Below are 24,108 nucleotides of genomic sequence, written 5' to 3'. Positions count from 1 at the left end.
GTATCTGATTTTCCAGATAATAGGCTTGTTTGAGATGCGGCGTGGCTCGCAATCTTTAAAAAAAATCTTGGTTATCTTAATGTAAGAGGAATGTTACATTCTACCATTTTCAAATGTTATGCTAATGTCATGTTTTACTGTTCACGCAGTAAAAATAACTATTTTCCCTACTGACTTTTTTGCGTGTTCTGTGAATGATAGAGAAACGTTGCATTTTATTATTTTAAAACTGATATAAAACATTATTTCTTAATGTTCTGTGAAAAATTGCGTTTTGTTCCATTTAAAGTCACAATTATGGCGATCAGTGTTTGTTTTAGTTGGGCTCTTGATCCTTGAAATTTTGTTGCAATTTTTGTCCTGGGGTGTATTCCAGAAAGCAGGGTTAACTTACCATCAGATTAACCCCGAACTTTGGGTTGATCAACCCCAAACTTGCTTACTCTGGGTATGTCGGTTCCAAAACACAGTTTAAGAGTTAGGTCAATCAACTCGCTGAAAGTAACCCAGAGTTAACGCGCGCTCACGGTAACAACATAAAGGCATTGTCAATGGATCGCAGATTTCACGAGTCACCATGGAAACGTCAGAGAACTTAAAAGTTTTTAAATGAGAAATAACATTATAAACTAATATTTTCTGGCAAAATCAACGTTTTATAATCGGCTTAGAAGTGCGTGATTACAAAACAGATCAAATTAATTAATTAAATAATTAATACGAACCCATTCTACCCCATTTAAGTCCAATATTATATGTGTCTCAACGAAAATACACACAATTTTATTTAAAATAATCTAAAACAATCTAAAATAATTAATATAGTCAAAATAATCATAGATTTTATATATGATTGTAAACATATGAATTATGAATATATTTTCCCCTGTGAAAAGTAACAATGGTTTTACTACAGTAAAAAACATGGTTACAGTAAAACCATGGTAACCACAAAATAACCATGGTTTTCAAAAAAACATAGTTAAACGATGGTTAGTGTAGTAAAACCATGGTTCTGCTGATAGTAATCAATGCACAAAAAAAAAACATGGTTACTACAACTATACACCAATAAAACCATGGTTAATTTCATAAGAGTTGTGGCACATAAAGTGCAAATACATCATAAGGCTTATTTAAAGTTTTTTTTTTTTTTTTTAGATATGATTGTATTGTGTAGGCATAAAATGCACTATGATAATATTCACTATATTGTACTTATTTTACTTCTGCTCCTTTGGGTGACCCTGTTTAGTTTTAGGACTTTCCTTGTATGACACTGTGTCACCATCTTTTTTAACATTTACTGATAGCTGATAGAATAATGCACCGTCTTTTAATTGTAAAGCTTCCTTACAGTCCTTACAGATTTTCAATAATGTTGTGTAATGCTTTTCATTACACTACACTAAGAATGATCATTCATTTGCATTGGACGATTAGGATCTGCTGTGACAGAATTGGAGAATAGAAATGTTACATTAGTGTCAATAGTAACATGTTGTAATATATGTCCTGTATCATCTAATATATGCAAATATCTCAATTTCCCTTTGCTCAAAAATGATAGCTCAGGAAAGCAGCTACAAAAGGTCAATTTTAAAGAAATAAAGGTGATTTAGAAAAACACCAACTATAGATCAAATGTAGAGAGAGGGCTAAGGATCTGAAGTGCATGTTTAAGAAATAAATATTATACTATGAAATATATATTTATAATTTCATTTCATTGTGTACATGATTCTAACTGATATAATAGAAAATCTCTGACCACTATGCCATGTCTGTGATTCAATGGTGTTTCACCTAATGAAGTCTGTGCTTCACCTGTGTCACTATGTGGGTCAGTGTTAAATCATGCCTGTGCTTCATGGGTGTCATTCTGTGGGCCAGGTCAGATGCACATGCCTATCAGAGACTGCAGGCAGGGGTAACTTCTATCCCTCAGTAATTATTATTATGATAGGCATCATGTCTTTCTATTTGTTATATCCATTTACTGTAACATTGCCACATTGTCACTTAAGTAACATAGGTTAAGATTCATTAATGACAATGTATTTGCACACACATTTATTATAACTTTAGATTCATCTCAAATTATCTAGTAAGTGAAAGATGAGGTTATTTATGAATTGACAAAATTGATATGGAAATGTACTTTATTGTTAACATTAATTAACTGATGGAATTATGTTTCATACATCCACTGATATTTGGAGATATATTACTAATGAACATGATTAAATGTATAGTATTTAGTCCGAACACAAATATGAATAAATTTTTAATTAAATTAAATTTAATTAATAATAAAATTTATAGTAATTAGTCCAATCACCAATAACAATCCATGTTATTAAAAAAATAGTTTCTTTAAAAAAAATTCATATCACACATTTTTTAAGACAGCAATAAATATTCGCGACTGTAAATATAATAAAATAAAATAAATGCTTTAACATTGTAATATTATGCAAAATATATGCTTCCACGCCCGCTGTACGCTCGTCATAAGTGCACGCATGCGCAGACTTCCTCCAAAGCCTCGTTTTATTAACTAAAATGAACTTACCCTGCAACATAACCTGCTCCGGAGCAGGTTATCTTCAGAGAGTCAGTTGCTATGGTTACTTACATAACCCGAAAGTTACCTCCGTTTTTGGAACCGAAAGCAGAGGTTATCCGCTTACTTACTCCTAAACTTACCCGGGTAAGCCACATAACCAGCTTTCTGGAATACACCCCTGGTTGCATTAACTTTGGGTGTATAAACACATTTGTTTTGGAAATGTAAATTAAAGCTGCAGTTGGCAAGATTTTTTTTATCATATTTACTGAAACCGACACTATGCTCCGATAGAACAACATAAATTAGACTGTTTAAGAAAAGAGCAGTTTAAGAGAAGCACAGACTGGTTTTTGCCTCTAATCTGTAAATAAACTTAATACATAAACAAATGTTTTATTAGAAAAAGAATGGGAGAGCAATCAAGGTAAAGAAAACAACCAAGAAAACACAGATAGAATGGTAAAGATCATCATCTAATTAATTAAATAACTCATCAAAGTTTATTTTTCTCTATATGAGATCCAGCACTCTTTCAGCAGTTGGTCATTAAAGGAATATTCCACTTTCATAAAAAAAACCCTGATAATTTACACACCCATGTTATCTAAAATGTTGATGTCTTTGTTCAGTCGAGAAGTATTACATATTTTGAGAAAAACGTTCCTGAATTTTTCTCAATTTAATCGACTTTACTGGACCTCAACTGTTTACAGTTTCAACGCAGCTTCAAAGTGCTGTAAACTAGTGGTGTACCAGATTTCAGTTGATATGTGATCCATACGGTACCATATTCATATCCACGGTTCAGCTCGCATGCGATTCAAGGATGAATATGCTAATTTTCATCATAATCATTTGCACATGTTTCAAAGACTTGCAAATGTTAACACTCAAGTGATTTCAAAGAATTTTACCACAAAAAGGCATTACATTTGGAATTCGCCCTCCATATGGGGGTGTGTTCATTTTTACATGTGTAATGGCAGAAAGTGCAAGACCAGACGTTGTGGTTTAAAAGGGCTTATTCTTCTAGCCGAAAATTACTATTGTTTCACTAGATAAGACCTTTATGCCTCGTTTAGAGCTCTTTGAAGCTGCATTGAAACTGCAATTTTAACTGCATTGAAACTAGGGATGTAACGATTCAATTGCGGTCCTCATTAAAAATGCCTGTCTGAAATCAATTCTGAATCGCAAGGCTGCGATTCTTTGTTTTATGCACAGCTTGTGCCTGTATTACGGCATTTGGTGAGTAGGAAGTCCTTATCAATCTAAAATCATTATGAGTCAGAGTCGTTTATAACGTGCATTTAAAAAAGCAACACTCAAAATCATTCAAAATATTCTTTATTATCATGAAAATACCTGAAACAATTTGAAGAACAGCGTATAAATATTCCTGTGTAGACATTTCCTGGAATAGCGTTTGTAATGCTACTTCTTGTGTGGCACAAAGGGAGTTTCTGCATGAGAGCGCCCCCTGGCGTTCGGATGTGCCGGGATTTCACCGTAATTCATTCAAATTCATTCATTGAGAAAACGCGCATTTGCACGATTAATCGTTACACCCCTAATTGAAACTGTAAACTGTTGGGGTTCAATAAAGTCTCTTAAATTGAAAAAAAATCCTGGAACGTTTTCCTCAAAAAAACTAAAACTAAAGAAAGACATCAACAACTTGGGTGACATAGGGGCATGGATGACATTTTTTATGAAAGTGGAATACTCCTTAAAGGATTTTTAGAAACTATTGACAAAGATTAACTGCTGTGTATTTGGGACGCACAAACATCAAGAACACACAAAATTATAGCAGCCAGGGAAAAACTAGTATGCTAGAAGTAAATGGGTGAGTCTAACTAAAACAAACACTGATTGCCATAATGGTGACATTAAATGAAACAAAACATCAACATCTAAGCCTAATAAGTGATTGTGTTTTATTCAGTAATACTTTTACCAAACATTCAGAAACAAAGTTTTATAATTTCTCTATTATTAAAATGAAAATTATTATTAAAATATTTAAAGAGACATTTCACTTTTTTGAAAATATGCTCATTTTCCAGCTCCCCTAGAGTTAAACATTTGATTCTTACCGTTTTGGAATCCATTCAGCTGATCTCCAGGTCTGGCATTATCACTTTTAGCATAGCTTACCACAATCCATTGAATCTGATTAGACCATTAGCATTGCGCTAAAAATAACCAAAGAGTTTTAATATTTTTCCTATTTGGAGCTGGAAAATGAGCATTTTTCAAAAAAAGTGGAATGTCCCTTTAAAACTTTATAAACTAATATAACTAGCTTCCGGTAACGCTGCCATCTTAGACTTCTCTGTATTCAGGAGAGAGTATCAGGGTAGTCTACGCATTTTTCTTGGTGACATATGACAAATGCGGAGGGGGGCATAGAGCAGCAGCAGCGAACCCTCCGCAAACTGCATACACTCTCATCTTGAATGGGGATGCGACTAGGATGGTGGCGTTAGCGGAAGCTAGTTATTTTCGTTGATAAAGTTTTGAATATAGATATACACACAGCACATGATTACCCTCTATAGGCTATTTTCATCCCCATGGGGTCATTGGGATTACATTTGTGAAGGATTGAGGCACATTTTTTAGACTTGAAGGAGTGGACCCCTTAACTTTACATTTAACAACTGAAAGATCTTATAAATGTTCTAAAATAACTGAAAATGTGTTTGTCTAAAAAAGGATGGACATATGCATCTCGGACGGCTTGGGGAAGAGTAAATTATGAGTTTAATTTCATTTTTGGCCGAACTATCGCTTTAAATAAGAACATTTTCTGGAAGGCATTAAACCTTTGTGAAAATCATAAAAATTATGGCACTGGCTGGCAACTTTTAAAAAAAAAGGCTGGGATGGAAAGAGTTAAAAAAAAATTCAAAGGTATGTTTGTCATGTAATGCCTGGTCCTTGATTAATCTAAACCCAGTCTCGGACGTTCGCTACGCTTAGATGGTAAAACGGATGTACATTTTACATCTAGACCAGTCTTATGACCAGGTGTACGTCTAGCGTATGCAACCCACCCCTATAACTGGTACAGAAACTGAATTTACTCTCCTGATGTAAGATGTTTTTATTATTTTGTGTTCCTTCCAGATGAGAGGAATGATTCATGTTCTGAAGGAGAAATAACGCCTTCAACATCAAAAGAGAGAAAACACACAGAACATAAACTCTTCACCTGCAGGACATCTGAGATCAACTTTACTACCTTACAAGAGGAGAAACTTCATTCAGAAGATCACAGAGAGAAGAAGAAGAAGTTTCACTGTCAGCAATGTGGGAAGAATTTTTACATCTTATCTCAGCTACAAGTTCACATGAAGACACACAGTGGTGAAAAGTCTTTCCACTGCAGTGAATGTGGCAAATATTTCAGCAGCAAACAAATTCTTGATGCTCATCAGAGAATTCACTCAGGAGAAAAACCATACGAGGGTCCTCACCACAAGAAGATCTTTACAAAGTCAAGTCACTTAAAAGCCCATAAGAGAGTTAACACTGGAGGGAAACTTTATCACTGTAGTTTTTGCGGAAAGAGTTTCAGTCGACATGATAGGTTAGTGTCACACCAGAAAACTCATACAGGTGAAAACCCTTACAAATGCTCTCAGTGTGAGAAGACGTTTATTCATTTACGTTCCTTACAAGCCCATAAGAGAGTTCATACTGGAGAGAAACCTCTTCACTGTAGTGTTTGTGGCAAGAGTTTTAAACATCATAACCGTTTAGTTATACACCAGAGAACTCATACAGGTGAGAAACCTTACAAATGCTCCCAGTGTGACAAGAGGTTTAATCAGACAGGCAGCTTACAAGCCCATGAGAGAGTTCACAAGGGAGAGAAACCTTATCTCTGTAATGTTTGTGGGAAGAATTTTACACAACAATGCAGTTTAGTGGCACACCAGAGAGTTCATACAGGTGAAAAACCTTACAAATGCTCTCGGTGTGGGAAGATGTTTGCTTTATTAAGTACCTTAAAAACCCACAAGAGACTTCACACTGGAGAGAAACCTTATGTCTGCTTGATCTGTGGTAAGACCTTCTTAAGTTTCCCTTCTTTCAGCTATCATCACAGACTTCACACTGGAGAAAGACCTTACAAATGCTCTCATTGTGAGAAGACGTTTACTCAGTCAGGCAACTTAAAAGCCCATGAAAGAATTCATACTGGAGAGAAATATTATCACTGTGGTGTTTGTGATATGAGTTTTATTCGACATGATAGTTTAGTGTCACACCGGAGAACTCATAGAGGTGAAAAATCTTACAAATGCTCTCAGTGTGAGAAGACATTTATGGATTTACGTTCCTTACAAGCCCATGAGAGAATTCATACTCTTTTGCATGATCTGTGGTAAGAACTTCATAAGGAGTTCCTACTGGAGAGAAACCTCAGCACTGTTGTGTTTGTGGGAGGAGTTTCAGTCAACATAATAGTTAAGTGACACACCAGAGAGTTCATATCTTATGATTATAACTGATTGATTATGAACTTTATTTATGCTTTACATTTGAATTGGCTTTTGTATTATGATGCTCTTAACTTGCTAATAAATTGTTATTTTTGACTACAAGTACATTTAAAGTACCTTTGTTACCGCAAATCTATGACTAGGATGAAAGGAACAGTAAGTAGGGTTTTAAGTTTTTTATTAATCAAAATCAATGTCTTTATTCATAAATATGTCCTCGTTGGTGTCAAATGACCTCTGCCAATGATCTGACTTTTCTTTGTAAGCTTAGAATTTCTTCTCTTTACTTACATTGAACGGGTAAGTCCAAGGATGCTTCCATGTTGTTCCGCCATACTGATAAACTATAATAGCACAGAGGGATCAAAAGCACTAGCCTACCAAAGCGTTTGAACCAGGCTGAAATGGACAAGGAGATCAGTGATTACATAACGGCTACCGTAGTTGCAACACGCATTTGGAAAAGCGAGGTACTAGAGAGCACTATTCGTTTGAATGCAATTTCACCAATAGATTGGGGTAAATCCTACTTATTGTCCCTTTATGTGGGTGTATCATCTGCATTAGGTTCATTTTTACGGTCTGACAAACCTCTTAATCAAAGGGTTTAAGTTTGGTGCATCATCTGCCTTTATCAGTTCACATGGTCTGACAAACCACTTAATTTTAACTACAGGGTTAAGTATTGGGATATCAACTGCCTTTAATAATTTGTTCTGAAGACTCTTAAAGAGCACTTATTGTCCAATTCACGTTTTTACATTTCCTATGGTGTGTAAGTGTGTATAAGTACATGTTAACGATATATAAAAGGTACTATTCAAAATTATGCAAAATCATGTGTTAAACATTTTAAGGCAGGTAAAATTTGTTGTTTCTGTGGATGCACTAATTTATTAAAAAATCCACCGTTTTTGGGATAAAACAGTTTTAATTCACAGCATAAAGATTTCTATGGATATATTCATATTGTTGTGTGAAATGCAAATTATCCAACCTTTTATGTACAACGTGTTATAACCAAGTAATCCCTAAGAATGATAAAAATCTGTATTCTTTTATATTCCTTTACTGTTTTATACTATAATCGCCGAGTTGGAAATATATGCATGACAACTCTTAAATTGCATGTTTTAAGAGAAGAAAAGACACATGTATGATTTTAGATTGTTTAACTTAGAGTAGAAAGATTGATGCATGTATTAGATAAAAGAAGTACATTATACTCTGACGCATGATTTTCAGACCGGTCTTCGACAAAGAAAGTGCAGAAGTGCTTGGAGAAGAAGAACAAAGAAACGTTGTCATATATATATATATAAGATGTTAGGGGCATTCCCCAGAAAATGTAAGGTCAAATGTTCAGAGGAGTGCCATGAGGCCTTGAACATGATCCTGGAGTTTGGCCTTGAGACTTTGACTATAAATTGATCCAACTGGGGGACTCTTTCAGATCAGGACGCCACAGCCAGCATCTTCGTTGTCTGACAGCCTGAAATCTTGTGTGCGCTAGACTTAGTTATTTTTTAGACTCTGTTTCATTACTTTTTATCCATTTTGTGTATTTTTCTTTTCTTTTTTATTTAATTCGGCAAAACTTGTAATTGCAAACAACCAAATTGTATTAATAAATTTGATAAAAGACAAGAAGTCGTCTGCTTTCGGGAACTTGGCTCAGAGAATCAAGTATAAAAGTCTTTATATGCGAGTATGATCTAATCTTAGAGTATTACTTTATTTAAGGTAATGTGATTGGTATACTTAGGAATATAGTTGCCGATTCAACTGTCCTTGCCCACCCTGAATAGAAAAAAGCATAAAACAAGATGTATTGCAATACCTCCAGGCACGTGCACACATAGACATCAAAGGGGGCTTGAGCACCTGCCCTTTTTATTCCTGGAGAGAAAGTGCCCTTTTTTTCTGGGGTGCCTTTTAAAAAAATAAAAATAATAATATGATCTTTATTCATATAACAACTGATGTCTGTCTGTTTCTTGTGTTTTTTACTTGTTGCTTATTTAATTTAACATGAATTTATTCAGGAATCATTTAAATGAGATTTAAACTCTTATATAAAGAAAAATAGCGCTATTTGTGGCACACAAACGGTTAACAGATGAGTCCCGCCTCCAAAATTCACATCACTAATATGATTGGCTTTACCTTTCCTTAGTCCCGCCTCTCTAACTTACTTCGCTTTATGATTGGTTTGTCTACACTCGTGCTGCATCATTCGGGCTTCAAGCGCCAAAGCTCAGCCTGAACGAGACGCGATCATGTGCATGATTATGCAGCAGCAGGCTACCGGTAAGTGTGTGAGGAAGAAAACATTCTTATATTAACAGTTTTATGCACAAAATATGGGACACGTTGTTACACATAACGATTCAGGGACATTGTTTTCCATGGCAATCCCATATTAACCTGAAGAGTTGCAAACGTGTAACAGTGTAGTGTATGTAGTTTAAACAGACTGCTCATAAAATAATAAAGCACAAACAATAAAATAATTGCTAACTGCAGTAGTAAGCTTTTTTGTTTGCGTTTTTTTGTAATGGCTGTTAAATAAGTATAATGTGTTATACTGGAGTGCTGGAGTAGATTGGGAAGAAATCTGATGGTTCAGTATTTTACTTGCCCAGTCTGAATTTTCACTGACATCACAAAAAAGTAAAATATAAAATGCAAATAAAATAGGCCTAATCTATATTTGTTGTTTCTGACATGTGTAACCCTAATAAATATGAAACCTAAGATTAAAGGTGCCATAGGAGGTGTTGTCATAATAAATTAAATTGTTCTTTGACAATTACATAGAAGGTATGTTGCTTTATTAAGTGCAAAATTATCCAGAAACGTTTTTACATGTCTATTTACAACCCTAGAATTTGTCATTTGAATGAAATGGTCTATTTTTGCCCTATTTGAAAGGGTCATGAATAATAATGTTGAGCTCTGCTCTGATTGCTCTGCTCTGAGGCTCATGCCAGAAGCTCACATTAGTAAACAGACCTTATATTTTGAGCCCTTATCAGACAAAAATACATTTTGAGTAACAACTAACAACTAATCAGCTAAAGCTAGCATATGATATAGCATTTATTGACATGTAGCGCTAACTCAGCAGTCACAACTTTGTTTTTAGCATTTTAACAAATTTGTAATTAATGTGTAATTTAAAGTTTTCAAAACATGCACATTGTGTAATGGCTTCCTTTGGTGCTCTATAAACCTAGACTACTAAGGAGACCATGGTGTCTGTGTGAACTGATTATTTTGTAGACATCTTTTGAAAATTAAACAATTGCGTGAGTTTGAGGAAGATAAAATTAATTAGCTTTTTAAATATTTTTTTTTAAAAGGAAGTCAGAATTGCGTTAATATATATACTTTTTGTTAAAAAAAAAGAAAAAAATATACATAATTATGAGAAGTGCCCTTTATTTCACTTGAGCCCCTGCCCCTCAAAATGTCTGTGCACATCCCTGCCTCATACCTTAAATATCCATATATACAAATCAGCAGCTACCTGAAGTTAAACAGACAAACTACTAAGCAGAATAGTTAAATTTTTGTTAATTTTTTTCAATAAATATGCATAATGTTTTCATGATTTGAAAACTAAAATAAAGTGTAGATAATTTAATAACTTTTTGTTTGCTGTTTGACTTTAAAAACAAACTTTTTTAGCTTGACTATTTTGATTGTGAGCTCAGCAGTGCTCACGTTTGATCTTTCCTGAAATGATGTTGATTGACAAAACAAAGCTAAGTCGTCACTTGCATAATTTGGAAAAAGAAGGTGATGAAAATGTTTTAAGTTGAAGTAATGTTGAATTTCCTCATAGCAGTGGATTGATTAAACATGTCCGACTCTTATGTGCCGTTTTTGGACATTTAATTCTGAAACCAATTATACATGCAAATGTTAGCCTCTTCTGATGCGTGTGCAAATCTTCACGAGTTTTTAATCATGTTTATGCCCTTAAAATACGATTTATTTAAAAGACAAATGAGAAACAGAGCTTCTCTCCAGTACAGCAGGAGGCGCTGCAGCTCTTTAGTCCGCCAATAAACCCACTAAAGAAAGAAAGAAGAAGCTCGCGAGTGATGTTTGTGTATCCTCAGTGTTTTAAAAATGTTGATGATGAGAGATGAGATGGATGTGATGTGCTGTAAATCAGTAGGAACTGATCTGTCCATGCTGGATATTGATGATTTCATCACAGAAATCTCTCAGCTGAAGAAAGAGGTGGCGTTACTGGAGACAAAGCTGAGGTTAAGAGGAGATGAAGGACTGAAGAGAGAGGTTTGTACAGCTTAAACATCCTTTACCTGTTTGACAACATCAAATCATTTATAATCTTACTCTGTGTGTGTTTGTTGTGAATCTTCCACACAGGATCTCAGTCTGTCTTTACTCGGTTATACTGAGTCAAAGTCCACAGATGCTCAGGACACAACAGTGTGTGACAGTAATGAGGGCTTACAGGAGGATCAAACCTCCACAGAGTCTCTGGATTCTGTCTGTAATGCTGGAGAACAGCAGCAGATCCTGCAGACCAAACTCAAGATGTGTTCAGTTAAACTCATTGACTTCAGGAACCTCATGATGAAGATCAAAACTGAACCCGCAGAAACAAAAACTGAACCCACAGAAGAGGAAGATCATGATGATGAAAATGAGGGCTGTGGTTATGATTATATTCCTTCAGGTAAGTTTTTTTTGTGTTGTATTTTCTCTCAGAAATAAAAGTACACAAGTTGTCACTGGAACAGAACCCTTTCAAAAACTAAACTTTTCTACCCAAAGAGTGCATATTAGTCATAGACTGTAAAAAAAGATGGATGACGCGACGTCACTTCCCTCCATTGTAATGAATTGAAGCCAAAAATGTCTGACCATGGTCGCTGTCATGTTACGTAAAAAACACAGACAGTAAAAGAAATGGACACAGTGACCCCATTGGATTCAACGCAGACAAGTGAAGTCAATTAGAAGCACTTACTTCCTGGCGGTCGAGCGTACTGTGCAGACTCAAACTGAGCTTGTTGACGTAGATGTCACGTGAGCAACCTGTCTGACAATTGTAAGTCTTCTAATACTTACCAATACTTACCATTGTTTTGCTAGGTTTAGCTCCAGCCCTAATCAAACACACCTGAACAATCTGATCAAAGGCTACAGGATGAGTTGGAAATTACTTTTAGGTGTGTTTGATTGGGGTTGGAGCTAAACTTTGCAGGACAATGGCCCTCCAGGACTAGGAATACCCACCCATGCTCTAGAGCAGGGTTAGGCAACGTCGGTCCTGGATTGCCGATGTCCTGCAGATTTTAGCTCCAACCTTGATAAAGCCTCGCCTTCCTATAGTTTTCAGGTGACCCTTTTACCTTGATTAGTTTTTGAGGTGTGCTTGATTTGAGTTGGAGCTAAACTCTGCAGGACATCAGCACTCCAGGACCGATGTTGCCCACCCCTTATGTTCCTTAAAAGTTGTCAACTTTCCCAAAAATATTATGCCAACATAAAAGGGTAAATTTTCTTGGAATGTTTCTTGGTTATCTGAACATTACTGTGCGTATACACCAGACGGGGAAGGGGCAGCAAGCGCAAGTGATTTACATTTTAAGTCAATGCAAAGGCGCGAATAGGCATCCTGCGGCGCGGTACACGCGAATGGCACGTTGATGCGGGAAACGAGCCAGTTGAAAAATATGAACTTTGGCAGATATTCACGTTGCTTTACCCAATCAAGAGTTTGCTCTAGTAGTGATATGATTACAGGAAGCGAGCGTCTCGAATGAATAGGATTTCACGCGCAAATGAAGCGAGTAAACTCAAAATGTTCAAGCGTCCAACTCCGCACGTTTTTGCCGTCTCTACCGCGTCTGGTGTGAAACCGCACAGTATGAATGTTAAATTCTACCATTTCCAAACGTTATGCCAATGTCACGATTTAATGTTCACGAATGTTTAAAAGAACTGTTTTCTATATTTACTTTTTTTGTGTGTTATGTAAATAATAGAGAAACTTTTTTTATTTTATTATTTTAAAACTGATATAAAGCATTATTTCTTAATGTTCTGTGAAAATATAGCTGTAGAACACAATTCACATTTTAGGTTTAAAGGTTTTGTTTCATTTAAAGGTGACATAGAATGATTGAGTATTTATTCTTGTTCTGTGATGTGACATGTAGACAAAATTTTTTTTGTTCGGGTCTGTAATGCCTTAGAAGCTTCCTAAAAACCTCTCTCAGATAGCTCTATTAGGGTGGGGGATTTTAAACAAGTGGTTTTGCACCTATTTGGCTCCCTCTACTGGCTTAACTTGCAATCTCATTACTGATTGGCTTTGCTGCCACTCAAAAAATGTAGCCAATTATTTTAAAGTGGAAGGGCAGTTAGATGCCTGTGATGTCATAAGCATCAGTTTTTCAGATTGGGCCGTTTTCTGGCTGACATTTCTAAAAGAGGAATTTCTATGAGACTGAGATGTTTAGCATGTCTAGAACTTTTTATATGTTTGTGAATGTGGGTAGACTACCATTATTCAACAAAGACAAGGTAAAAATGGTTTTTCATTCTCTGTTCCCTTTAAAGTCATCATTATGGCAATCAGTGTTTGTTTTAGTTGGACTCTTGACCCTTGACATTGTGTTGCTAGTTTTTCCGTGAGTGCATTAACTTTGTGTGTATAAAACACATTTGTTTTGGTAATGTAAAGTCTATAAATCAATCCTGTGGTGGGTGTTACATAATGGTAAAGATCATCATCCAATTTATTGATTTACTCACGCATCAAAGTTTTTTTCTGTTAATAATGTATATGAGATCCAGCACACTCACAGCAGTTGGTCATTAATAGAATACTCCACTTTCATAAAAATCCTGATAATTTACTTACCCCCATGTCATCTAAAATGTTGATTTCTTTCATTGTTCAGTCGAGAAGTATTGCATTTTTTTTTTTTTTTAGAAAAGTCTCTTAAATTGAAATAAATCCTGGAATGTTTTCCTCAAAAAACTTTATTTCATCTCGACTGAACAAAGAAAGACATCAACAACTTGGATGACATGGGGGCATGGATGACATTTTTTATGAAAGTGGAATACTCCTTTAAAGATTTTTATAAACTATTGACAAAAATTAACTGTTGTGTATTTGAGATGCACAAACATCAAGAATCAGAGTATGAATCTCAACAATGGTGGCAAAGAAAATTGTAAAATGTTTATCATTTATCCATACTGCAGTCTATGCTGGGAGTCCTGGATGAGATTTGTAATTGCAGCAATTTCATTTTCATTCAATTGTCACTATTGTTGAGATTCATACTGTGATTCTTTATGTTTGTGTGACTAAATAAATAACACAGTGGTTCAGTCTTTCAAAATCCCTAAGATTGACAAATTGTACTGAACTGTAGTATCACATTATTGATGGAAAAAACTTCAAATGAGTAATGAATAATTAACTCAAATCACTCGATGTTGAGCATTACTATCAGAAACTAACCACAACCATCATACTAAATTACTTGCTTCTTTTTGCCATCACAAAAGTGTTTTTAACACACAAAGTTATAGCAACCAAGGAAAAAAACTAGTAAGCTTCAAGTCAATGGTCAAGAGTCCAACTAAAACAAACACTGATCACCATAACTGCGACTTATTTCATCAATTGCGCTGAAAATTCAGAGAAAGCTCTTACATACACACATACAAAAGTCTGTGCAGCATGTTTACTTGCTACACAAGCAGTGGACTCCGACATAATATTAGTTTGCGTCCATATAAACTCATAATTACTCCCGCTCGCGTTTGAATGACAGCAGAGAGACTCGCCCACCGTCTCACAGACCACCCCCTCACAGTATTCAGGACAAAACGGTCGAAAGTGGACAAAAGAGACCGATTTAAATACCAGGTGTAAACGTAATGTGTCTCTCTCGTCCACTTGTGATCCGATCGATGAAGACACATCTAAATACCAAGTGTAAACAGCCCCAAAAGTGAATTGTATTTTGTACAGTAATATTAAAAATGATAGACCTATGTGTCTCAGACGACTTGATGATGAGTAAATCATGGGTTTAATATGTTTGGCTGAACTATCCCTTTAAAGAAAATTTTTTGGAAGGCATTAAACTTTTGTGGAAATCATAAGAAATGCAGCCGCTGGCTGGCAACATTTTTTAAAAAGGCTGGCGGGAAAGAGTTAACATTTATCAAAACTACTTAAATGTCCTCAAATAACTAAGGGCTGGTCCTTGATTCATCTAAACCCAGTCTCCGCTACGCTTAGATGGTGAAACGGATGTAAATTCTACTTCTAGACAAGTCTTATGACCAGGTGTACGTCTAGCTATGGAACCCACCGCTATAACTGGTACAGAAACTGAATTGACTCTCCTGATGTAAGATGTTTTTATTATTGTGTTCCTTACAGATGAGAGGAATGATTCATGTTCTGAAAGAGAAATAACGTCATCAACATCAAAAGAGAGAAAACACACAGAACAGAAACTCTTCACCTGCAGGACATCTGAGATCAACTTTACTACCTTACAAGAGGAGAAACTTCATTCAGAAGATCACAGAGAGACGAAGAAGAAGAAGAGAAAGAAAAAGAAGATTGATTGTCAGCAGTGTGGGAAGAATTTTGACTTCTTATCTCGGCTACAAGTTCACATGAGGAGACACAGTGGTGAAAAGTCTTTCCACTGCAGTGAATGTGGCAAATATTTCAGCAGCAAACAAAATCTTGATGCTCATCAGAGAATTCACACTGGAGAGAAACCTTACAAATGCTCTCAGTGTGAGAAGATGTTTACTCGTTTAGGTTCCTTAAAAGCCCATGAGAGAGTTCACACTGGAGAGAAACCTTATCACTGTAGTGTTTGTGGGAAGAGTTTCAATCGACATTACAGTTTAGTGACACACCAGAGAACTCATACAGGTGAAAAACCTTACAAATGCTCTCAGTGTGAGAAGACGTTTGCTCACTTAAGTTGTTTAAAAGCCCATGAGAAAGTTCACACTGGAGAGAAACCTCATCACTGTGGTGTTTGTGGGAGGAGTTTCAGTCGACATTACAGTTTAGTGAAACACCAGAGAACTCATACAGGTGAAAAACCTTGAGACCCCATGAGACCCCCTGAAAGACTTTGCTTTCTTCAGTATAACCCATTCAAATCTTTCTAAATAAATTATATACGTAACGTGATGAAAACACTATAAGAAACACATAGGAAACAGACTAGTCTGACAAAACACCAGACCTCTTCTCTAATTATTTTCTATTCTAATTATTAATAGATTTCCAGATGATTTAATCATTCCAGTCTGTCCATTTAAGGGCTTATTTCAACCACTAGAGGTATCACAAAGATTAAATGATAGTCTAATCGTGATTGTCTGACATCGTCGCGATGGTGTCAGATCATTGCAATGATTGCACATCTCTAAAAAAACACAAGGGGAGCTGCAGCGCATGTATAAATGAGACCGTATCTGATGCCGCCATTTAATGCAGTGGAAAAAAACTGCTGCAAAACTTTAATAAATAGTATAAACTGTTAAAACATACATTTCCAAAACAGCAATTCCAAATTTAGGTTAGTGAATAGTGCTGTGACAGATCGCAGTTGATCCGTACGACCCGCATGTGATTCGTGGAATAATATGCAAATTTAAATATGGAAAGTTTATATTTGCACGTGTTTCAAAGCCTTGCAAATGTTAACACGTAAATGATTTTAAACAATTTAATCACAAAAAGGCGCTAAAGTGAGCAGTGTTTTTTACACACATGCGGTTGAATGTGTCCGGTCAAGCTCAAGTCATCACTGTATCACGCCCTTCAAAAATGCCCAGAACCTTTGATGTGTAAACTTTAGAGAGAGTTGTGCTATTGTATCTCATACTGTAGTCCATTTAACATACATTTGGCGAATAGAGCAATGGAAAACGACGTTATGTGGGGCGACTGTTTGCGGTGTTTGGAATTTGCCCTCCGTTTATGTGTGCGTGCACGGGTTTAAGTGCCCTCAGTAGTACAGAGACGCGTTTCAAAAAGCAAGCGAACATAAAATCTTTCTGTTATTGACTGGGCACCTACAAACAAAATGATCTCCACAGTTTTCTTTTTCTAATAAAAACATTTGTTTATGTCTTAAGTGTATGTATAGATTACAGTCAGGAACCAGTCTGTGCTCTTTTGGTCTTAAAGAGACAGTAACCTTAATTGACATACTTAAGTCTGTGTCATTAATGTTGATCAAAAAACCCAAGACATTCATTATTATTCATTTGATTAAATTTTATACCTTATGCTAATTTAAGACCTTGCTTAGGCTATGTCCACACGAAGCCGGTGCATTCCCTATCCGATCATTTTTTTTCCTTGCTCTAAAAAAATAATCCGTATACACGAAACCACTGAAACCGACTGAAAGCGGTGTAGTCCGCCGTTATTGTTGTTGCTGTTACGTGTGACGCTTCCGACACATGATGTGATGACGTTTTCGCTTCACAAAATATACGGATTGGCTGTACAGACGAAACCGCAAGGGTGTCGGTTTCAGATGTATCCAGGGACCCGGTTTCAAAAAATAGCGGATTCAGTCTCCCAAAACGCCGGATCCATGTGGATGAAACGCCAATACGATAACAAATTTATACCTATACAGTGATACGCGTCTCCGTGTGGACAGCCCCTTAATGTGCAACTTTTTTCTTTTTTTATAAATGTTTGTAATTTCTTTATTTGTTTATTAGATTTTTCCCACCACTTTTCTTGCTGATCCGAAAAATTATCCGATCTGTTCCTCAAAAACCATCATGTGATCCAAACCTTGAATTTTGTGATCCGTCACAACCAGGGCTTTGAACCAGAATTTTTTCCCAATTGGTTCGTTCCGAACAGAAACAGTATTTTAACCTTTCCGGTTTTCAGTTCAACCCTAAAATTAATGTTCCATTTGTTGAGTGCACTTAAACACACAGCCGGAGGACGAATTCCAAACGTCGCTTCGGGAAGAAGATGCAGCATAAACAGTCGCTCCACATAAAGTGAAAATGACGTTGTTTTTCGGTTCAAAAAACAACAGAACCAAAGCCTTGGTCACACCCCTACAAGTGAAGATGCTATTCTTAAGTATACTTTGAAGTGGATCAAAAAAGTTCATCAAAGTTGTCCAAAGACAAGAACGGGTGTTGGGAATTGGTTTTAAGATAACTTTTATGAAAGGTTTTGATCCACTTCAAATGTTGACTATTATATTTATTGCAGCCACTACAGACCAGTACTAATATGACCTTAGTAGGTTGGCTATTATTTAAGGCCTGTTCTAGTATAGTCAGTTTATTTCGATTGCATTTTTATTTTCAGTAATTTTTCAGACACTTTATTGTGTTTATTTCTTATAAAGAATGTTCAGTTTTTGAAAGATATATCATTAAATAATTACTTTTAAATATGTGCTGTGTGTATTAATTACTGTCAGGTAAACCTGGCAAAAGAGTTAAATAATTACACCAATGTGTGAAAATTATTTCATGAACAACACAAAAAAAAGAGAATTACATGTCAAAGCAGTAAAACAGTGAATTAATCGTCAAACATCAAAATCCTCAAACAGGATGGGGACCCCCGATTATTGGTGCGATGGGTAATTTGCACACTGCTTTACATTTGAATTGGCTTTTGTATTATGATGATCTAATAAATTGTTATTTTGAAATGTCCTGACGGTTAGTATTATCGTTTAAAATGTAATTATCATTACAACCGTGTTTGATTACCGTGATTTTGAAAACTTGCGGCAAATCCTGTCCAGCCAGAATCAGTTTGACGGAGGCGCGCACATGTGACATATTTTTTTTCACAAGAAGGCATTTAAGGGATAATGTATTGTATTCATTCACTGTAAACTTTTTAGACAGATTTATTGTTTTTTAGAACAGAAATAATTTCAGGGACATGAAATATTAAGTTGTGATTTTCAAAAATAAAACTAGTTCAAATGTTCTCAGTGTATCAGTTCTTTTTGAACATTTCCATCTCCTTTTAACAAAATTATGATAATATTGATAACCGTGATAACTTTGGTCACTATAATCATGATATTAAATTTTCATACCGTCCCATCCCTACCACAAATATATGACCTGGGGCCTTTACCATGAAGTCGGTTTAGTTGGTTAGCCAGGTAAGTTTAAAATTAGTTTGTTAAAATCCTGGGTTTTGGGTACCATGAAAATAGCTTTGTAGTACCAACAAGGACTGTTCATTGGCTTGGTTTTGTCAACTTAAAACTGATCCTGTAACCCTGAGTTTGTTTAACTATTTTCATGGTACAGGCCCCAGGATTAAGTTGGCTTATCATCTGCTTTTGGTTCATTTTATGATCCAACAAACCACTTTATCTTAATCAGAAGGGTTAAGTTTGGTGCATCATCTGCCTTTTTCAGTTCACATGGTCTGACAAACCACTTAATTTTAACTACAGGGTTAAGTATTGGGATATTAACTGCCTTAAAATCCGCCGCTAGAGGGCGCACAATCAAAACAATAACAGTGAGGTAGATTAATGACGCTCTGAAGCAGTGTGGAATGATGGGATTTGTTGTCTTTAACTCAACTGCTGATGGCCATCAATCAAGGGGGAATGAAAAATCATGTTAATGGATGAGGTAATCAAGTTTTATAAATGTTGCATTTGATGACCTCGTTTTATTTAATTATGTAAGGTTTCATGTAATGTTCAAAACGAAATTGTTAGTCATAGAGGTTAGAGTATTAGTCCAATTCGATTGTGCAGCACAGAATAAAGTGTTCAGATTACCATAAACAAAAGAGTAGCCCTACAGACGCTTTACACTAACGCATACTTCCGCATTTGTCGATGACACTGTTGTCAAGTGTTTCTATTTCAGTAAAGGCGGCAACAAAAGGGTAACGTGGATATGAACAGCATTGACAGGCGACTGCACTGCCCCGTGTCACTGTTTAGATTTGTTGTATAGGACTTGATGTTGATATCCCTTAATGCATACTTGAGACACCAATGAGACTCCGTGGGATGGTCAATTGAGTGTCCCTCTGCCACACTACTCCTCAGCCCTTTCAACTCCTGAGGTTGCTTCTTTCGCGTAACTCAGTGCAAGTACTCTTGAAATGACCTAACCCCAATCTCTAACACCATAATCTAAACACAATCCGACCATACACACCAACCCGTTTGACTAAGGCCCGAAGCCCCGCTGTCGTCGTTAATACAGGTTCAGTGGCAAACGGTTCTATATGGCATACTTCTGCCATACACAAGACAACAAGAAAACGCCAAAATCTCACCGCAACCTGACCATGCATGCCAACCCGTTTGACTAAGGCTAGATGCCCCACTGTCGGCGTTAATGCAGGTTCGGAGGCACACTATCTACCGCAATTACCCAGCAACACCGGTCAATTGTTGATATCTCTTAATACTTACCTGAGGCATCGTTGAGACTCCGTGGGATGGTCAATTGATTGATTGGCACCCTTTAGGTTGTCAAGTGGGCACCCTTCTTCCTGGGTGTTTCGCTGATAGGCCCACAACACCTCCAGAAGGTTCAGCAGTGAATACCAGCGTTCACTCCCTAGGTGCCATCAACTCACTTGAAGACCCAGGCGGAGTCTTTTCTCTTCACCCACAGCCACTGGCTTCCCTTTTCTGCAGCCGCGGAGAGGTCTTTGACTGCCTGCCGGTGGGCCTTTCCTCGCACCTCCATCTTCCTGAGTAGCCTGGATGTTGAGGTGGCTACGAACTAGGGCTGGGGGATCGAATACGATTGTCATGTGCGTCTCGTCAGTAAAGCCGGTTCCTTGATTAGTAGTAAATCGCCATCACCTGTTTTCAGATAGAGTTGCATTTACTACACAGAGCCGTAGTTCACTGACAAGCTGGGCCATATTGCATTAATTATTGCAGGCGATACGTCCTCGATAATTAATGTGAAATTTCCCGATTGTCAGCGAACTACGGCTCTTTGTAGTAAATACGCTCCATCTAAAAGCAGCTGATGGCGATTTACTACTAATCAAGGAACCGGCTTTACTGACGAGATGCGCATGGCAATCCCCCGATATATATCACCCAGCCCTCTTAGGAACCCTCTGCAACCTACTTCCACTGGGCGTACCTTCACATTCCAGCCTTTTTCTTGCGCATCGGATGCAAGTTCAGCTCAGCCTTTCTGTTCATAGGCCTCCTCCACTGCACCCTCCCAGGGCACGGTGAGCTCAATGATGTAGACAAGCTTGAGCGAGGCTGACCACAAAACAAGGTCTGGTCGCAGGTTGGTGGCTGCAATTTCAGCTGGGAAGCAGAGTTTCTTGTTTAAGTCTGCCAACAGCTTCCAGTCCCGTGCTCTGACCAGAGTCTGATCTTGTGGTGGTGAGGTTGGCTTGACCCTCACCCTCTCGAACAAATGGTGTTCGCTTTCACTGGGATGATGGGGGAGGAAGGGCATTCACACTTCTCACACTTTGTTTTTAATCATGAATCATGTTTTTAATGAGTTTGTTTTTAATCATTAATAATTTATAATAATACAGCAATAATAATAACCTTTAACACAACAAGTATTCATGTACAGTTTGTGTTTACAGCCAGTAGGAGACACAATTACATAATAAACACAAAAAGCTTTAATAAACATAAGTTATGACTTTAACATAACAGCAGCAAATTTATAAAGCCCGATAATAATATAATCATAATAAAAAATCATCACAATACATTAATCATTATAATATTGACATGCATGTTTTTACTCTTAAAATGCGATTTATTTAAAAGACAAATGAGAAGCAGAGCAGTGTGGTCTCTCTCCAGTACAGCAGGAGGCGCTGCAGCTCTTAGTCCGCAGATAAACCCACTAAAGAAAGAAAGAGCTCGCGAGTGATGTTTGTGTATCATCAGTGTTTTACAAATGTTGATGATGAGAGATGAGATGGATGTGATGTGCTGTAAATCAGTAGGAACTGATCTGTCCATGCTGGATATTGATGATTTCATCACAGAAATCTCTCAGCTGAAGAAAGAGGTGGCGTTACTGGAGACAAAGCTGAGGTTAAGAGGAGATGAAGGACTGAAGAGAGAGGTTTGTACAGCTTAAACATCTTTACCTGTTTGACAACATCAAATCATTTATAATCTTACTCTGTGTGTGTGGTTTGTTGTGAATCTTCCACACAGGATCTCAGTCTGTCTTTACTCTCTTATACTGAGTCAAAGTCCACAGACGCTCAGGACACAACAGTGTGTGACAGTAATGAGGGCTTACAGGAGGATCAAACCTCCACAGAGTCTCTGGATTCTGTCTGTAACGCTGGAGAACAGCAGCAGATCCTGCAGACCAAACTCAAGATGTGTTCAGTCAAACTCATTGACTTCAGGAACCTCATGATGAAGATCAAAACTGAACCCAAAGAAATAAAAAATGAACCTACAGAAGAGGAAGATCATGATGATGAAAATGAGGGCTGTGGTGATGATTTTATTCCTTCAGGTATGTTTCTTTGTGTTGTCTTTTCACTGAACACTCTCAAATAAAGGTACAAAAGTTGTCACTGAGACAGAACCCTTTCAAAAAGTACACTTTTTTTATTCAAAGAGTGCATATTAGTCATTGACTGTAAAAAAGATGGATGACGCGACGTCACTTCCCTCCATTGTAATTAATTGAAGCAAAAAATGTCCAACCATGGCCGCTGTCATGTTACGTAAAAACCACAGACAGTAAAAGAAATGGACACAGCGACCCCACTGGATTCAACGGAGACAAGTGAAGTTAATTAGAAGAACGCACTTCCTGGGGGTCGAGCGTACTGCGCAGACTCAAAGAGGCTGTTTACACTTGGCATTAACATGCGTTTTCATCAATCGGATCACAAGTGGACGAGAGAGACACATTACGTTTACACCTGGTATTTAAATCCGTCTCTTTTGTCCACTTTCGACCGCATCTGTCCTGAATACTGTGAGGGGGTGGTTTGTGAGACGGTGGGCGAGTCTCTCTGCTGTCATTCAAACCCGAGCGGGAGTAATTATGAGTTTATATGGACGCAAACTAATATTATGTCGGAGTCCACTGCTTGTTTAGCAAGTATACATGCTGCATAGTGTTTTGTACGTTTATATGTTGGAGCTTTCTCTGAATTTTCAGCGCAATTGATGAAATAGGATCGCGCAACTTTCACACGCTTTCAAAACGAAACTACGGAGATCAGCCGCTTCAGTTGTATCAATGAAAGGCTAAAAATAGCGCTGTTCACCGTATGTTCACGGCAGAAGTCAAAAAAAGACGTAAAACTTGTGTTTAATACCTCAGATTAGATAAATGGGCGGAGAGAAGGCGGTCGCGTGTGGCTGTTCGAACGCATTCAACCACATAAGCGTTCCGCAACTCCAAAGCGATCCGATCGAAAGTGGTTTCGACTACCTCTGAATGTGGTTGAAAGTGGTCGAAAGTGGACGAGCTCAAAACGTTTTGAACACCGTTTACACCTGGCATTAACGTCGTCCACTTGTGATCCGATCGACAAAAACGCATGTTAATGCCAAGTGTAAACAGCCTCAAACTGAGCTTGATGACATAGATGTCACGTGAGCAACCTGTCTGACAATTGTAAGTCTTCTAATAGCCGTGCCAAGAGAAATCTGAATCACCCACCGAATCTTGCAGAGACGGTGAGCGTGAACAGAAACAAATTTTGGTAAGTATTCTGATTAATTATCTCTCTTGACTTTATGCCTCCACATCAACCCGATTGCCTCATAGACAGTAAAAGTTTGCCCAGGAGCTTCTCTCCCGGTCCATACGGTAATTTCTCTAGTGTGCGACAGAGAGTCGCAGGTTATGAGTCAATCGTTAGTAGGGCTGCACGATTAATCATATTTTTATCATGATAACGATATGCGTGCCCCACGGTTAATTAATGTCAATCGTCGCGATTAATGT

At 37.1% G+C, this 24,108-nt stretch overlaps 1 pseudogene; it reads left to right on the top strand.

Moving 5' to 3' along the window:
• The window catches only part of LOC135721438 (uncharacterized), a 33,514-nt pseudogene that overhangs the window by 986 nt on the left and 8,420 nt on the right, over positions 1-24,108 (top strand).

The sequence above is a fragment of the Paramisgurnus dabryanus genome, chromosome 18 (genome assembly GCF_030506205.2).
Source record: "Paramisgurnus dabryanus chromosome 18, PD_genome_1.1, whole genome shotgun sequence".
Lineage (NCBI taxonomy): Eukaryota > Metazoa > Chordata > Actinopteri > Cypriniformes > Cobitidae > Paramisgurnus > Paramisgurnus dabryanus.
This window is presented reverse-complemented; position numbering and strand designations above follow the sequence as displayed.